This window comes from Mauremys reevesii, linkage group 1 (assembly GCF_016161935.1).
Source record: "Mauremys reevesii isolate NIE-2019 linkage group 1, ASM1616193v1, whole genome shotgun sequence".
Classification (NCBI taxonomy): Eukaryota; Metazoa; Chordata; order Testudines; family Geoemydidae; genus Mauremys; species Mauremys reevesii.
Genome location: NC_052623.1, coordinates 96,634,590 through 96,649,701, shown reverse-complemented (window position 1 = coordinate 96,649,701; position 15,112 = coordinate 96,634,590). Strand labels below are relative to the sequence as shown.

At 44.5% G+C, this 15,112-nt stretch overlaps 1 long non-coding RNA gene across 1 annotated transcript in view; it reads right to left on the bottom strand.

The window, feature by feature from the left end:
• Window positions 1–1,559: 1,559 nt before the first annotated feature.
• Window positions 1,560–15,112, bottom strand: part of LOC120396065 — a 32,398-nt gene continuing 18,845 nt past the window's right edge. The window contains exons 2-3 of the long non-coding RNA XR_005592955.1: window positions 3,034–3,066; window positions 1,560–1,695 (exon numbers count right to left, since the gene is read on the bottom strand). This is a non-coding gene — a long non-coding RNA (uncharacterized LOC120396065). The remainder of the gene's footprint in view (window positions 1,696–3,033; window positions 3,067–15,112) is intronic.

Sequence of the window (15,112 nt, the reverse complement as noted above, 5' to 3'; positions counted from 1 at the left end):
TATGGAGCCCAGGCTGCAACCTGCTGTGGAGAAGAATTTCCTGCATTTGCTCTTCAGGTTTGTCACAAGAGGTCTATTAATGTTTATTCCTTCTGCTGGAAAATCCCTTGTAGAATCTCCTTCTTTATAGGCAACTCATGATGGTCTACAAAGTGTCTGCTGAGAGAGTCTGCAATAAATATTTTTCACCCCGGCAGGTGAAAAGCCTTTAGCAAAATATTGTTTCTTATGCAGAATTTCCACAAGGGAATTGCTTCTTGGCAAAGCTGAACCTCATACTTCTCTGCTTTTTTTCTGATGAAACATAGCAATGGTGGTGTTGGTAAGAACTTGAACCCCTGGTTTCTGATGGTGGTAAATGTCTTGCAGGCTTGAAGCCCCAATGTATATGCAAGATTGCCTCCTGCTCTGTCAGTAACACCTGAGCTTGAATACATTCCAGATGAGCACCCTAGCCCATGGTGGAAGAATCTCTTACAAGAGTCAAGGTTGGTTCTGGTGGCAAGAAAGGTGCCATTCTGCAGACATTCTGGGGATCCATCAACCAATTCAGGGACTGAAGCACTTATGCAGGTACACAAATGAGTCCAGAGAGTGTCTCCTTGGATGCTACACTGAGAGAAGCCAAGTCACATACATGCATAAGGCCATGTACTCCAAGAGCTGGAGGCAAGAACACACTGTTGTCCTAGGATCAGACTTTAGGTTTTTGCAAAGGATAGCTATGGACTGAAACCTATCTGTTGGGAGATAAGCCATTGTCGTCATGGCCTGGAGATCTGCCCATATGAATTTTATTTGTTGATTTGGTAGTAATATTGATTTATCTGCATTTAACTTTAACCCCAGAGGAGAGAGCAGGTCTCTGAGGATAAAGATGCTCTTTGAGTCATGATCCTTTGATGTTCCTCAGACTAGCCAAATGTCCAGGTAAGAAAATATTTGAAAGCTGGAATGACAAAGATGGGCCACTACTACTGTCATACACTTGGTGAACACCTGCAGGCTGAGAAAAGACCAAAGGTGATCACTGTATGCTGATAGTGAATGTTCCCCACTATGAGTTGGAGATACTTTCTATGGCCAGGATGCATTGCCATGTGAAAGTAAGTGTCGTGCAAATTCAGGGAAAGGATAATAGATGCAAGGGTAACCATCTTGTATTTGATTTTCTTGAGGAAACTTTTCAGTTTTCTCAAATCCAAAATGGGCCTTAGACCATTTTGGGGGGAAGAATCAGGTAATGAGAATAAAAGCCTTACCCTTTGTGTTGGTAAGGAACTTCCTTTGTTGCGCCCGGTTTAAAAAAGACTGCACTTCCTGATGTAAAACAGCCTCAAGAGATGGGGTAGGTGGGTGGGGGAAGGGGAAGGAAGTGAACTGGATGATGTATCCCTCCTTTACAGTGCTGAGCACCCACTTATATGATGTAATCTCTGTTCGTGCACCATAGCATTCAAATGATGATATCAAATTATGAGGCTTTGCTTTCCAAATATGTTAATTAATTGGTCATCAATTGCAAAATATGTGGAGAAATTGCCTGAAGAATACAAAGACCGGTTTATGGCAATCATCTCCAAACAACACCTCAAAGCCCACAAGTCTCTTTAACTGACCATTGATGTGTAAGACACTGCTTCACATTCCATTGCTTCAGCCATTTCAATTAGATAACTTTTCTTGGACGCAGACCTGAAACATACCAGAAGAGATGCAAAAAAACAATCAAGGACTGGTTTCACAAAAACTGATTAGGCCATGTGCACATGAAAGGACTCTTGTGTGACTTTCTGCTCTCTGGGAATTTACACCCCAGTGGCAAAAAGGAAACAGTTTAAAACCTCAAATTCACTACAGGACTTCCTTTTGCCAAAGATCCCAGGATGTCTCTAAAAAATAGGTGTAAGTGTCCTAGACATCAGCTGTCAGATTTGTCTACTGCAGACTCATCTCACCAAACTTCTACTACATCAAAACAAACATGTACTGTTTTCATACAGGACAGCACACCAACCAGAACACATCTGCTATCTGAAACCCACTTTTGAAAATGCCTCTCTCTGGGCCAGGGTGGACATTCCATTCTCTTTACTGCTTGTGGTGATGCACACCAAATGAACATCCTTATAAGAGTAGTGTTCTTGCTCTGTACCACAAGTGAGAGTTTGTCCTTAGACCTATAAGAGACCTGAAAGCTCTCAGAGGAGAAATAGGTCTGTCATGCTCTGAATCTGAAGAGGAGGAGATGGAGCTCTCTTCAGGAATGGAGGAGCTGCCTCAATGAGTGTCAGTGAAGACCTCGACACTAGTGTTGCATGTTGTTGCATTGGTAGTACCAATGTCAAATCTGGCTCTATTGGCCCTGAAAGAGGCAGCTGAGGAGGGAAAAAAGCTGACTGGTGTCCAGCTTGTGCTGATGGTACAGATATTACAGGGCATGCCAATGAAATAGGTGGAGGCAACAGAACAGAGGGAGGTGGTCAGTCTCAATGGTACTGTTGCAGATGTAGCTGTTTCTATTGGTACTGGATGGTGCAGTAATGGAGAATCAAGCACAATAGGTCTTTTGCTGCAAAGAATTCCTGTGGCATGAACTATACCAGTATGGGAGGTAAGTGGTCCTCGGATAGTGCAAGTGCTACAGGGCTTAGCAGTGCCGGGGTAGCAGTAGTCTTTGCTAGAGAAGATGAAGGCACTGGTCCCGACAGCCCCTCTGGAGCTGGAGTTGATGGTGCTGTCATGTATGCTACTAGTGTATGTCAGTGTCTATAACCAGACTTCAACTTGGTACCAGAGGACTTTTTGATGATTTGTCCCTTTTTTGGGATGAAGTATGAGAACTAAATGGTTTGCTAGTCTCAGGGATGAAATTATTTTACACTGCTTTGAGGAGGCTGCAGGAAAAGAAGAGGAGCATATTTTTTCTCCAGGTTTTTATTTTGGGGCTGGAGCAGCTGGAGGTGTACTCCTTCTCAAAGAACTCTCCACCCTTTTATGGTCAGAGTCAGGCGCTGAAGAGGGACACATTACCTTTAAGACAGGAGTCCCTCTGCTTCTTTGTCTCTGTAGGGAAAGAGGTACACATAAGACATTTATCCTTACAGCATCCCACACCCAAATAAATTAGACAGATGCTGGCTTGTCTCATCTATTCCCAACAACTGGGATAGATCCTACTGGTTGTGCATCTGGAGTGCAAGATAGATCAGTCCAGAGGTCTGCCTTATCTTCAGTCTGTGGCAGCCCTCAAATATGGGAGGCATAAAGCCAAACAGCCACCATTTGATCCCTGCATTGACTTCAGCTCATATTTAAGATTAATTGTATTCTTTATCTTTTCTAAAACAGACTTTCAAAAGCATGAAGATATTAGACCAGCCGTCGGCAACCTCTGGTACGTGGCTCGCCAGGGTAAGCACCTGGGCGGGCCGGGCCAGTTTGTTTACCTGCCACGTCGGCAGGTTCAGCCGATCGTGGCTCCCTCTGGCCGCGGTTTGCCGTCGCAGGCCAATGGGGGTGGCGGGAAGCCGCGCCAGCACATCCCTCGCCAGCGCCGCTTCCCGCCGCCCCCATTGGCCTGGGACGGCGAACTGCGGCCAGTGGGAGCCGATGTGGCAGGTAAACAAACTGGCTTGGCCCTCCAGGGTGCTTACCCTGGCGAACCGCATGCCAGAGGTTGCTGACCCCTGTATTAGACAGTTTTAGTAAAGTGTTTGCTGTATATTCCCATTTTAGTTCATGTTTCCTGTTCTATATAATAGTAATAATGCTATAATGCTGTTTCATTGAATTATATTTAGCAACATAAGAATCGCCGTACTGGATCCAGTAACTTGTCCCATACCACAGCCAGTATCAGATACATCAAAGGAAGGTGTAAGAAAAACTGCAGTAGGCAGTTCTCAGGTAATCTGCTCACAGGGAAGTTTCCTCCTAACTCTAAACAGTTAGAAGTTGGCTTATGCCCTGAAGAATGAAAATTTCTATCCATTCTTAAAACTCTTTTTTTTAATGTTTGCTATCATAACTGAATATTCTTGTTATCCATATAAAGATCTGATCCTTTTAAAAACACTGTTAAACTCTTGCCCCATAACTATCTTGTGGCAACAAGTTCCACAGGCTAACACTTCTTCTTTGGAAAAGATATTTATAGGTAAATACAGAGTATGCAACCTTTCAGTTTCATTGGACGCCCCATTCTTGTATTATGAAACTGACTAGAAGTTTCTGATCTACCTTCTCTATACCATTCATTGTTTTGTGTACTTTTATCTTGTCCATTTCCTCTGTAAGGTAACCTGTCCCAATCTATTAAATCTATCTTCTTATGAGTCTTTCCATTCCCGCAATCAATCTTCTTACCCTTTTTCAAACACCTCTATTTCTGTTATATTCTTTTTTAGATGAGATGACTTGAACTAAAACAGTATTAGGGGTGAGGGCAAACGATTTATGTAATGACGAATATTTTACATATTATTCTCTATCCCATTCCTTATACATCTAATTTCTTGTTGAATTTTTTGACCACTGCTGAATATTGAACAGAAATCTTCATCGAGCTGTAAATAATGATGCCCAAGTATTTTTTCTGAATTGATATAGAGCTTATCCTCTCTAGAAGTGATTCTATGGGACATGATACTCTAAAGAGAATCTGTTATTACAGATGGCTCTGTCTGTCTCCACTTGTGGAGTAGACAGGTGAGAACGGCTTGAACTATAGACCCTGGTGTAAAGTGAAACCACTGGTCTTTCCAGAAAAAACAGGAACATTGTATCACAGAATACCAATTTTGAATGGCTCCTAGAGCCTCAGTAGCCTCAAATGAGTTGAGCAGACACATTACTGAAGTATCCTCTTTACTTATATTGGACACTTCTTCCCTCTTAAGATAGTTTATCCTATGTTGTATTGTTGCAGGCTTCCTGCTTCATCACCACTTCTAGTGGTGCTTGAAGTTTGGAAATAATTGGACATCATGGGGAAATAATGTCAAGAACCTTGTGTTTGGTGGAACAGTGGAAAGAGGCAGAAATATCAAGAGCATAGGGTCAAGGAGAAAGCTGAAATTGACAAAGCTAGTTGTTACTGCCGCTTTGGATTGGTTTGGCACCTTTTGTCTGAGGCTCTGCAAGTATTTTACAAATGTTAAGACTAGGACCACTCTGGTGAGTTAGGAAAGTTTTACCACTACAGCTGCTCATTTTTTTTCCAAAAATACAGAAAAGTGGATTTTCAACCAAATTAAATTTTTGCAGAAATTTTTTATTTTGGTCAAAATATTGTAGTTTTTCAATGAAAAAAACAAATGGAAATATTTTCTGTAAAATATTTGATTTTTTGAGAGAGTGTTCAGGTTCTGATTTTCAAAAAAGAATTATTTTACCAAAAATACTTTTCAACAATGGAAATTTTTCCACTTTCTCCATAAAAAATGCATATTTATTGGGAATTTTAGTTTTTTTTTAGTTGTTCAATATTTCCAGCAAAACAATTGGCAGTTTTCAGCCAGATCTAATTATCACCCATTTTTAAGTGATTGCTTCATGCTAGTTCACTCTGGGATGTCACCCACCTTAAAGATGGTGGGTTAGAGCAGGTACAATAGATTGTCACCTCATGAGTATTTGATGTCAGATGTTGTATGGTAATGGAAATCTAGACTCAAGTAAATAATGGAGGAGAATATGTTCAAGACCTATAAACCATATAGATGCTTTTTGTGTCATTAAGTTTAAGCCAGTGCTTCATTTAACGTATACTTGTTTTTTTTAGATCTATTGTATTTTAACCTTATTATAAATACCTTCCGAAAGTACTGAATTTGCCACCTCTGATAAAAATTTTGGTGGATTTATTTACACATTTTAATCCCTTCATTGGCTGTCTTCTAGTATTCCACAGAGATAAATCAAATCAAGCTGCCACCCCTTCTTGCTGTACTCTTTATATGCAAACAACATTCATCTGGGTAACAAAGCAAGATCAATTTATTCACACCATTGACAAATTCTGGGCCCGAACCTGTGTGCTTTACTCAGGTCAAACATCTTTTGATTCAATATAAGTTTTACTTAATTAAGATGTTCAGAACCAGGCCCAGTAACACAGGAACTAAAGAAACAGCAATCAAATGATGAAGAGTAAATGCCATATGATCTCTGTCACCACAGAAAAGTGCAACTTCCTGCAGATTCTCCAACAATTTCCATTTCAAAGTTTGACACTTGGAACAAAGTCTTTAACCTCTCTAGCAACTTCTTGATTGGAAGACTTCCTGAACTGCGCCTTTGGCAGGATGAAATCTCCTAAATTAGGTTCCACAGGGACATGGAATTCACATATCCCCAATTTCACCATTATCTTTGAGAGTGACCCTGCGTCCATTAAAATCACTGGAAAGACTCCCCCATCAACTTCAGTGGGAGTTGAATCAGACCCTTATAGCCTGGTTGAATCTGATTGAATCTACTTGTTGGTATGAGTCAGTTGTAATCCCTTTTCATTTTCATACAGGGTTCAAACAACTAGTAACATGACAAGTCCCTAAACAGAGTCCCACAGACTACTTCTGGACCAAATAACCTTTTTGGACTATATAACTGGCTGATTGCAAGGTTTCTCACACCTTCCTCTAGAGCGGCTGGTACTTGCCATTGCTGGAGACAGGACACAGCCCTGGTCTGAGCCAGTATGTTAGTTCTCATTTTCCTATGTTGGTCAGATCCATTTGATAAGAAGCAGCTCTTATATGGTTTGGAAAAGATAATGTACAAAGATGACTTTCAAGTAACAATTCTCTTTTTGATACCTGCTGAATTTTAAAAGACTTAAGGGAAAATTTTGTGCTGGTGCAGTCGTCAGTGAAAGAAGTCTCCAGTCTCCTTGTCACCCAATGAAACTATTGTTGCTTCTGAATTTTCAAGTGGCTGAACAATCTAAATCTCTCTTTTAACTCCAGCTAGCAGTCTTAACTCCAGTAGGGAATAAAGCACATTATCCAATGTTAAAAAAGGATAAAAGAGAAAAGTGCATCAGAATAGGTGAAGGTGATGATCTTTGGTGAGATTCACCTGCATTATCTCTGTTATCCTTTGCTGGATGACTTCTTCTACTCTTTGTGATATATTATGTTCAGTGCTGCAACTTTTGACAGTAGTGTCATGACTTGGAGGTGACACTCCAGCTGTGGTTGTTTCTTTGTTAAGAGAAACATGATTGACACATTACAGAATACTTTAGCTTAACCTATTTAGTTCCAGTACTGTATGTACACAGTTCCTGTTCATATGTTTTGAATAGTTATTAGATAACAGAAACAAATCAAAGTTTATGTCTAACCTATTTAGATTATAAACTCTTTGGGGGAAGGGAGCATCTTCTTGTTCTGTGTTTGCACAGTGCCTAGCACAGTGGGATGCTGGTCATGACTAGGCACCACAGTAATACAAAAAATTAATAATAATATAGTCAGACATACTTCCAACACACATTTCAGAGGACTATAAAAAAATCTTCTTTGCTCCAGTTACCTGTCAATTCCTTAGTGCTGAATTGCTTCAAAACACTCTAGGTCAAATCCTCATTTACATCTATGCAGTCCCTTGACATCAACAGAGCTGCAGAAGAGTAATGGAAAGCAGAATATGCCAAATGTTTGCTCCATGCCAGCAAAATAGGTGCCTGATTTTCAGAGGTGTTTTTGGTGCTCGATATGCCTTTAAACCAGGCCCTAAGTCATTCGTGTTATGAACATGTGCCTGTGCTGTCTTTTGGAGTCACTCCTGTGTCGCTTGAGGCCAACTCTGAAGCAGGGTGCTCATGTTCTTCCATTTCTCTCAGTTTGTCCTGTTAGACATAAAGAAGCCATTGGCCAGATGGAAAAGATCCTAACAAACGCCTGCCATTTCACAGAACTTTTGCCTTTGACGTAATAGGTTCTATGCAGGGGCAGCAGGTTTGTAGAAATTTTGGTGGTGGCCAGAATGCCCAGAGCCTGCCCCCCAAACTCCACCCCCAGCTGTGTAAGGCTCTGGGCAGGAGTTTGGGTTGGGGAGGAGGTCTGGAGTGCAGGCTTTGGGATGGAGTTTGGGTGCTGGGTGCAGGCTCCAGGCTGGGGCTTGGGGTGGGGGTGCAGGAGGGGGTGAGGGGTGCAGGCTCTGGGACAGAGTTTGAGTGCAGTCTCTGGGATGGGAGTTTGGGGGTGGGCGGGGAGGTGTGGGAAAGAGGTGGGGGTGCAGGCTCTGGGAAGGAGTTTGGGGGTGGGAGGGGAGGTGTGGGAAAAGGGTGGGGTGCAGGCTTTGGGAGGGGGTGGGCAGTACACCTGGGGCTCCTAGACAGGGTGGGCCAGGGGTCTCCATGTGCTGCTACCCCCAGGCACTGCCCCCGCAACTTCCCATTGGCTGCAGGAGTGCTTGGGGCGGGACACAGACCCATCCTACCCAGGGGCCTCAGGGAGGGGCCGGCAGCCACATGGAGCGAGCAGGCAGGAAGCCAGGAGAACAGTTGCAAAAATAATTCAGTCTCAGTCCTGAAACTTCCCTTGTGGTTAAAGCCTACAGAGTCTGTCTACATGGAGTTTGCTGCAGGATCAAGGCCTTAGTGAATCTAAAAAATAGTGAGCAGGAAGCTGTATCTAGAAATACAACACAGAGGCAAAAATTTTACCAGCAGATCCAAATACTGCTTTTAAAATGCTGGCCCCCATCTAGATTTATAGACAAATAAGAAGTTTGTGCATTTGTGACAAATGCCACATACTCAACACCAAATGGGAAGATAAAGTCATCAGCGCAGAGGTTGTTCAAAGAGCAAATTTACCAAGTGTGACAGCCTGCTCAAGCAAAGATGACTGCACTAGTTGGGCCATCTGAATAGATTGGAAGACGGACACATACCCAAGGACATGCTATACGGGGAGTTATCAGAGGGAACAAGAACAACAGGACATCCCAAGCTTCACTATGAAGACACATGCAAGCGAGATATGAAGGAATTTGGAATTGATCCTGACCAATGGGAAGTCTTGGCAGGTGATTATAACAAGTGGCGCCATCATCCTTATCAGGGTATCAAAGTCCGTGACAGAAGCTAGCTCCTACAGCTTGAAGAGAATCAGGGTCCAGCTGGCCCATATAAAAGGAAACTGCAGCCCTGAGTGAGTTAGTCTGCTTCAGGGAGCCCTAGGGATAAGACTGGCTTCCTAGAGGGCTACAGAGAGAGCAGCACCTGGGGAAGGGCAGGTGCTAGCAGGGACCAGGGGAGCTAGGGAGAGCTCCTGATGGGTTACCAGGATTTACAGGCTCGAGGCCCTGAGACGAGGGCAAAGGAGCTGGAGTCAGAGGCAGGAGCAGAAGGAACTGAGGCTGTGAAGGAACTGAGGCCCAGGGAATAGAGACAGTGAGCGGGAAGGAAGAGCAGCAGGAAGTTGCAGTTTGCAGGGTCCCTGGGCCAGGGCCTGGACTAGTGGGCGGGCATGGCCTGGATGTGGACTGCCAAGCCGCTGCAAGGAGTGGCTGGACTTTTGTTGGAGGAGCCCCCCCCCGGGGGGGGGGGAACCAGATGGTGACACAGCCAGAGGGCTGTGCCATGAAGCAGACACCAAGACAAAGGAGTTGTAACAGGTCTGCAGATGAGGAGAAGATGGGAGAGCCACCACCACCTGAGGGCACATCTGGTGGGACCGAGTAAATTCCCGAAACATCCAGTAGGAGGTGCCAGTGTGGTGAGTGACCCCGTGACATGTGTTGGAGAACACGAGTCCATGGTCACCCGTGATTTGAGGGGAGGATTGAAGACTGTGAGGGGATTGCCTGCGGATAATGTTTTGAGAAACTCAAAATATGGAACCGCAATACGAGGAAGCCTACTTTGCGAAAGGCTCGTGTACCCTTCTGGTATGGGCTCCAAAGAAGCAGCCCCCATAGAAAGAGGCACAGCAGGCACTGCTTAGGCAGAGACAGTGTGAGTTCCAAGAGTACCTGCGGACCTATATGGCCCACATAGCCAAACAGCAGCTGTGTATACTCCAGCTGCTATGGGGGGAGATATGGGGAAGGTGCAGGTATAGAGAAGGAAAGAAAGGCAGGACACTAGGGCCAGGCACCTGGTAGCGGTGAAGGTGCCTTGTTATACCTGTGGGTGACAGGGACATTCATTTCTCCCGGGTCCCAATCGAGATGAAAAGAGGAAATCCAGGAGGGCCACACTTGTGAAGAAAACATGGTGGGGATGGGCGTGTTGGGACTGTGGGTGACAGGGGCACTGTAAGAGGGAGTGCCCAGACAGGAGGTGCAGACTCAGGCCTAGCCCCGAAGAGCCTGATGAAGAGAAGGGCACGGTAAGAGAGAAGCAGAAGAGGTGCTTCTAGTGCCAGAAAGTGGGACACCTATAGAGAAATTGCCCTCTTAACGAGCTAAGAAAGGGGTGCTCAAGAACCAGGCCAGGTCGGGGATTGACCAGGGAGATGGACCAGTGAGGACCATGGGCCTGGCAAAGAGTGATCTCTCACACCCAGTAGGAGAAGATAAATGAAGAGACTGGGATGGAGAGGACCAAGGAGGAGAAACAGGCAAACCCAGCCAATCAGGGTCCAGCTGGCCCATATAAAAGGAAACTGCAGACCTGAGTGAGTTAGTCTGCTTCAGGGAGCCCTAGGGAGAAGCCTGGCTTCTTAGAGCTACAGAGAGAGCAGCACCTGGGGAAGGGCAGGTGCTAGCAGGGACCAGGGGAGCTAGGGAGAGCTCCTGATGGGCTGCTTGAGGCTCTGGGACAAGGGCAAAGGAGCTGGAGCTAGAGGCAGGAGCAGAAGGAACTGAGAGAAGTGGCCCAGGGAATAGAGACAGTGAGTGGGAAGGAAGAGGCAGCAGGAAGCTGCAGTTTGTATGGTCCCTGAGCTGGGGTCCAGAGTAGTGGGTGGGCATGGCCTTCCTCCACTAGCTGCTGAAGGAGCGGCCCGGCTGTGGACTGCCAAGCTGCTGTGAGAAGTGGCTGGACTGTTATTGGAGGTGCCCCCGGAAGGTGGGGGGCCATATGGTGACAGAGGGCTGTGCCACGAAGCAGATGCCAAGAGAAAGGAGCTGTAACGGGTCTGCGGGTGGTGGTGAGGATGGGAGAGCCACCCGAGGGTACATCCCAATTAGTATTACAAGAAGGGGGAAGGAACGCAACCCAGAGTAGGAATATATCAATTTTTTTAGATAAGTTAGATGTATTTAGCTTGGCAGGGCCTGATGAAATTCATCTTAGGGTACTTAAGAAACTAGCTGAAGCAATCTTGGAACAGCTAGTGATTAACTTTGAGAATTCACAGAGGACAGGTGAGGTCCCACAGGACTGGAGAAGGGCAAAGAGTATTTATCATTTAAAAAAGGGAACAAAGAGGACCCAGGGAGTTACAGGCCAATCAGCCTAACTGTGATACCCAGAAAGACAGTGTATTTTTATTCTTGAGAAAAGAAGACTGAGAGGGACCTGATAACACTCTACAAATATTTTAAAGGCTGTTATAAAGAGGACGGTGATCAATTATTCTCCATGTCCACTGAAGGTAGGACAGGAAGTAATGGGTTTAATCTGCAGCAAGGGACATATTAGAAAAACTTTTTAAGTATAAGGATAGTTCAGTTCTGGAATAGGCTTCCAAGGGAGGCTGTGGAATCCCCATCACTGGGGTTTTTAAAGAACAAGTCAGACAAACACCCCTCTGGGATAGTATAGATATACTTAGTCCTGCCTCAGCATGGAGGCTGGACTAGATGATCTCTTGAGGTACCTTCCAGGCCTACATTTCTAGAGTTCGCCATGATACACATCAAGCAGGGAGAAGGGTTAAATCCACAACAGGGGATGTCTGGGCTTTGTTTGTAGGTCATCACTTCTCTCAAAGCTTAGGTGAACCCAGCTGTCTTAGACACATGGTACAGAGCCCCTGCCTTAGTTCCACAGCTTTGCTAAATCAGTATTTCTCTTTGAGAGATGGTTGCCTGCCTTCCCCCTTCTTCCATATAGGGTGGAGATTTTAACCTCTTAGTGGTCTTTTGATCTTAATGACTGACCTTGTAAACATAAGCCTGTCACCATTTTGGCAACAAGAAGATAGAGATTTCCCAATGACTAGCTCACCCGTTGTTTCTCCATGGACATACCTTGTCTCCATCATTTTGTCATTGCCTACTTGCTCCCTTCTAACAACCTCTTTTAATTTAATGCCATGCAGTCAGCCAGGATTCTATCACACAGGTGAAATAAGGCATCTATAATAGACCTTCATTCTTCACAGCATGTCTAAATATTTGGAAAGCAACCATGAAAATATGTTTCCTAGTATATTAACATATCTTGTTGCTTTATGTTCATATTAAGGAGCTTGTGACAAAGTTCCTCCTCTACTTTGGTGGGTCCTGCGCTTATTGGCGGATTTGCTCGCCTCAGAAATCTTCCCCTCTGGTGGAACCCACAGTCTGGGTCAACTCCTCCTGTGTCTGATCAAGAGTTGGGAGGTTTGGGGGGAACCCAGGCCCGCCCTCTACTCCAGGTTCCAGCCCAGGGCCCTGTGGATTGCAGCTGTCTATAATGCCTCCTGTAACAGCTGCATGACAGCTACAACTCACTGGGCTACTTCCCCATGGCCTCCTCCAAACACCTTCTTTATCCTCACCACAGGACCTTCCTCCTGGTGTCTGATAACGCTTGTACTCCTCAGTCCTCCAGCAGCACACCCTCTCAATTTCAGCGCCTCACACATGCACCACAAATTAAGCTGAGCTCCTTTTTAAACCCAGGTACCCTGATTAGCCTGCCTTAATTAATTCTAGCAGCTTCTTGATTGGCTGCAGGTGTTCTAATTAGCCTGTCTGCCTTAATTGTTTCCAGAAAGTTCCTGATTGTTCTGGAACCTTCCCTGTTACCTTACCCAGGGAAAGGGGACCTACTTAACCTGGGGCTAATATATCTGCCTTCTATCACTCTCCCATAGCTCTGCTGGCTCCCTTGACACCTTCGAGGAGCAGTGGGCGATGTCCAGGGTTCTCTGCTCGGTATCCCCATCAGGTTACCTTAGTTTAGCCCTATGACCTCACTCCCGATCCTGTTTTTTTCATTGGTTGTCCCACGTAATTATTTGGTATCACAGACCTGTGGATCCTCCCCTTAGGCTGAGGGGAGGTCCTTTAGCAGTGGGCGGGCTTCACCTGCCCACTTCCTGGATACCAACAGGATCACTCTCCCGTAGCCATCTGGCCTGACCCTGTCACAAGCTGTAACTGTTTTTTTTCCTTTTAATGTTGATTAGTACTCTGTAGCAACACGTAGCAAGCAAAGGGGTTAAGAACATTACTTAATTAACAAACCTAGGGTATTATTTTAGAGTGATTTCCTTTGAGATGGAAGACTGTATTTTGGATACAGGACACGTAAAAATACAACACTATTGATTTTTCAGTTTAGGTATAGTCAATACAGTAAAAAATAGTACAAATAAACAAATAACCACACTGAGGCAGAAAAATCAACATGACACCCTCCCTAAATTTAACCAGCTGGACAGCAGAACTTGATCACTTGCACTGAAGGACAGATCTATCGGCAATATCATGAGAAAAGTACAAACAAAATTGAGGTATTGAGATTCCCTTTCAGGAAAAAATTATTCAAATTTCTTTAAAAAGCAAAAAATCCATTTTATAATAATATGATATTCTAATCATATCAGAACCAGTCATAAGGCCAATAGCATCTTAGCAGCAAAATATCTGCTGCATAATGGGGAAAAACATCAGAGTGGCTGCACAGTGGAATCCAGTGCACTTCATGGAGTTCTGCAATGGGTCTCTCCACAGATTAGATGGAAAGAGTGTTTGTTTGTAAATATTGGTGTGCCAGGGACTTCACAGAGCCACTCCCTTCCACCTTTGGACCTCACAGAGCACTCCCTGTGGGATTTATATGTGGGAAGGGGTGGACATAGGGTGACCAGGCAGCAAATGTAAAAAATCAGGACAGGGGGTGGGGGAGGCTATATAAGAAAAAGACCCAAAACTCGGGACTGTCCCTATAAAATGGGACATCTAGTCACCCTAGGTGGACACTAGGTGGGCTGGGCAGGGGCAGGTAATAGCAAGGCGGGGGTCATATCCTCTATCCAACCCCATGGAGTTTAATCAGAAAAGAAAACTAAACCTCAGGAATATATTATCTTTTCCATAGAGCCCCTCTTGGGTGTCCTGGAGACAGCTGCAGCCTGGGGAAGTCCATGTTAGTGCAGCTTCAAAGAAACCATAATGCTCAGGAGCTGGGGTGAGATAAGGCCACGGGGGACTAGCTAGAGCTGGTGTAGAGGTATGGTGAGATCCATGTGGATTTCTGGGCATTTATCTAGCTTTGCAGTGGCTTTTCTGCAAGGAGTGGTACAAAATCTGGTTCCACCAGATGATCTGGGAGGATCCCCATGAGGAGACTTCAGAGGAGATTTCTAGCCCCATCCCCATGGGTTTTATCTTGGGGCAGATCTTATTAAATGGAGATCTGGATACATACTGGGGAAAGAAATAAGTCAATAAATCTTCAGATTGTAATGGTGTTGAGGCACCAACAATACATAAATTCAGAATACTTGCTCATATTCTCTTTTTTCATATTTTTATAGCTCTTCACTTTCTTTAACTATTGCGTTTTCAGTTCCTTCAATTTATGTGTGTTTATGACTGAGATTCTTGAGTTCACCCCATATGGCAGCTGCTGCCTCTTAATTTTTTATATGATCTGACAAATTCCATGAGGACCACCTCCAAACTAAAGGGGAATTCAGCCAGTACTGATGGAGAACGAATGTTGCCATTTTTCTCATTCCCTTGGGGGATTTTTTTTTTTAAATCTTTAGGAGAGGCCCATTTAACTTTAAGCATCTTGAATGAACTGTTCAGTGAATTAATATGAATAAAACCTCATTAGAGTGAATTCCCATGGAATGCGCTGCCTAAGAAAACAAACACTAGAAGGAACTGAGAGCACAGGACTACAGAAAAGATTCAATATGTTTCCTGAAACAGTTCATGGACAGAATTCTGATATAATGGAGGAGTTCCATTAAATCAATAGTCTGGA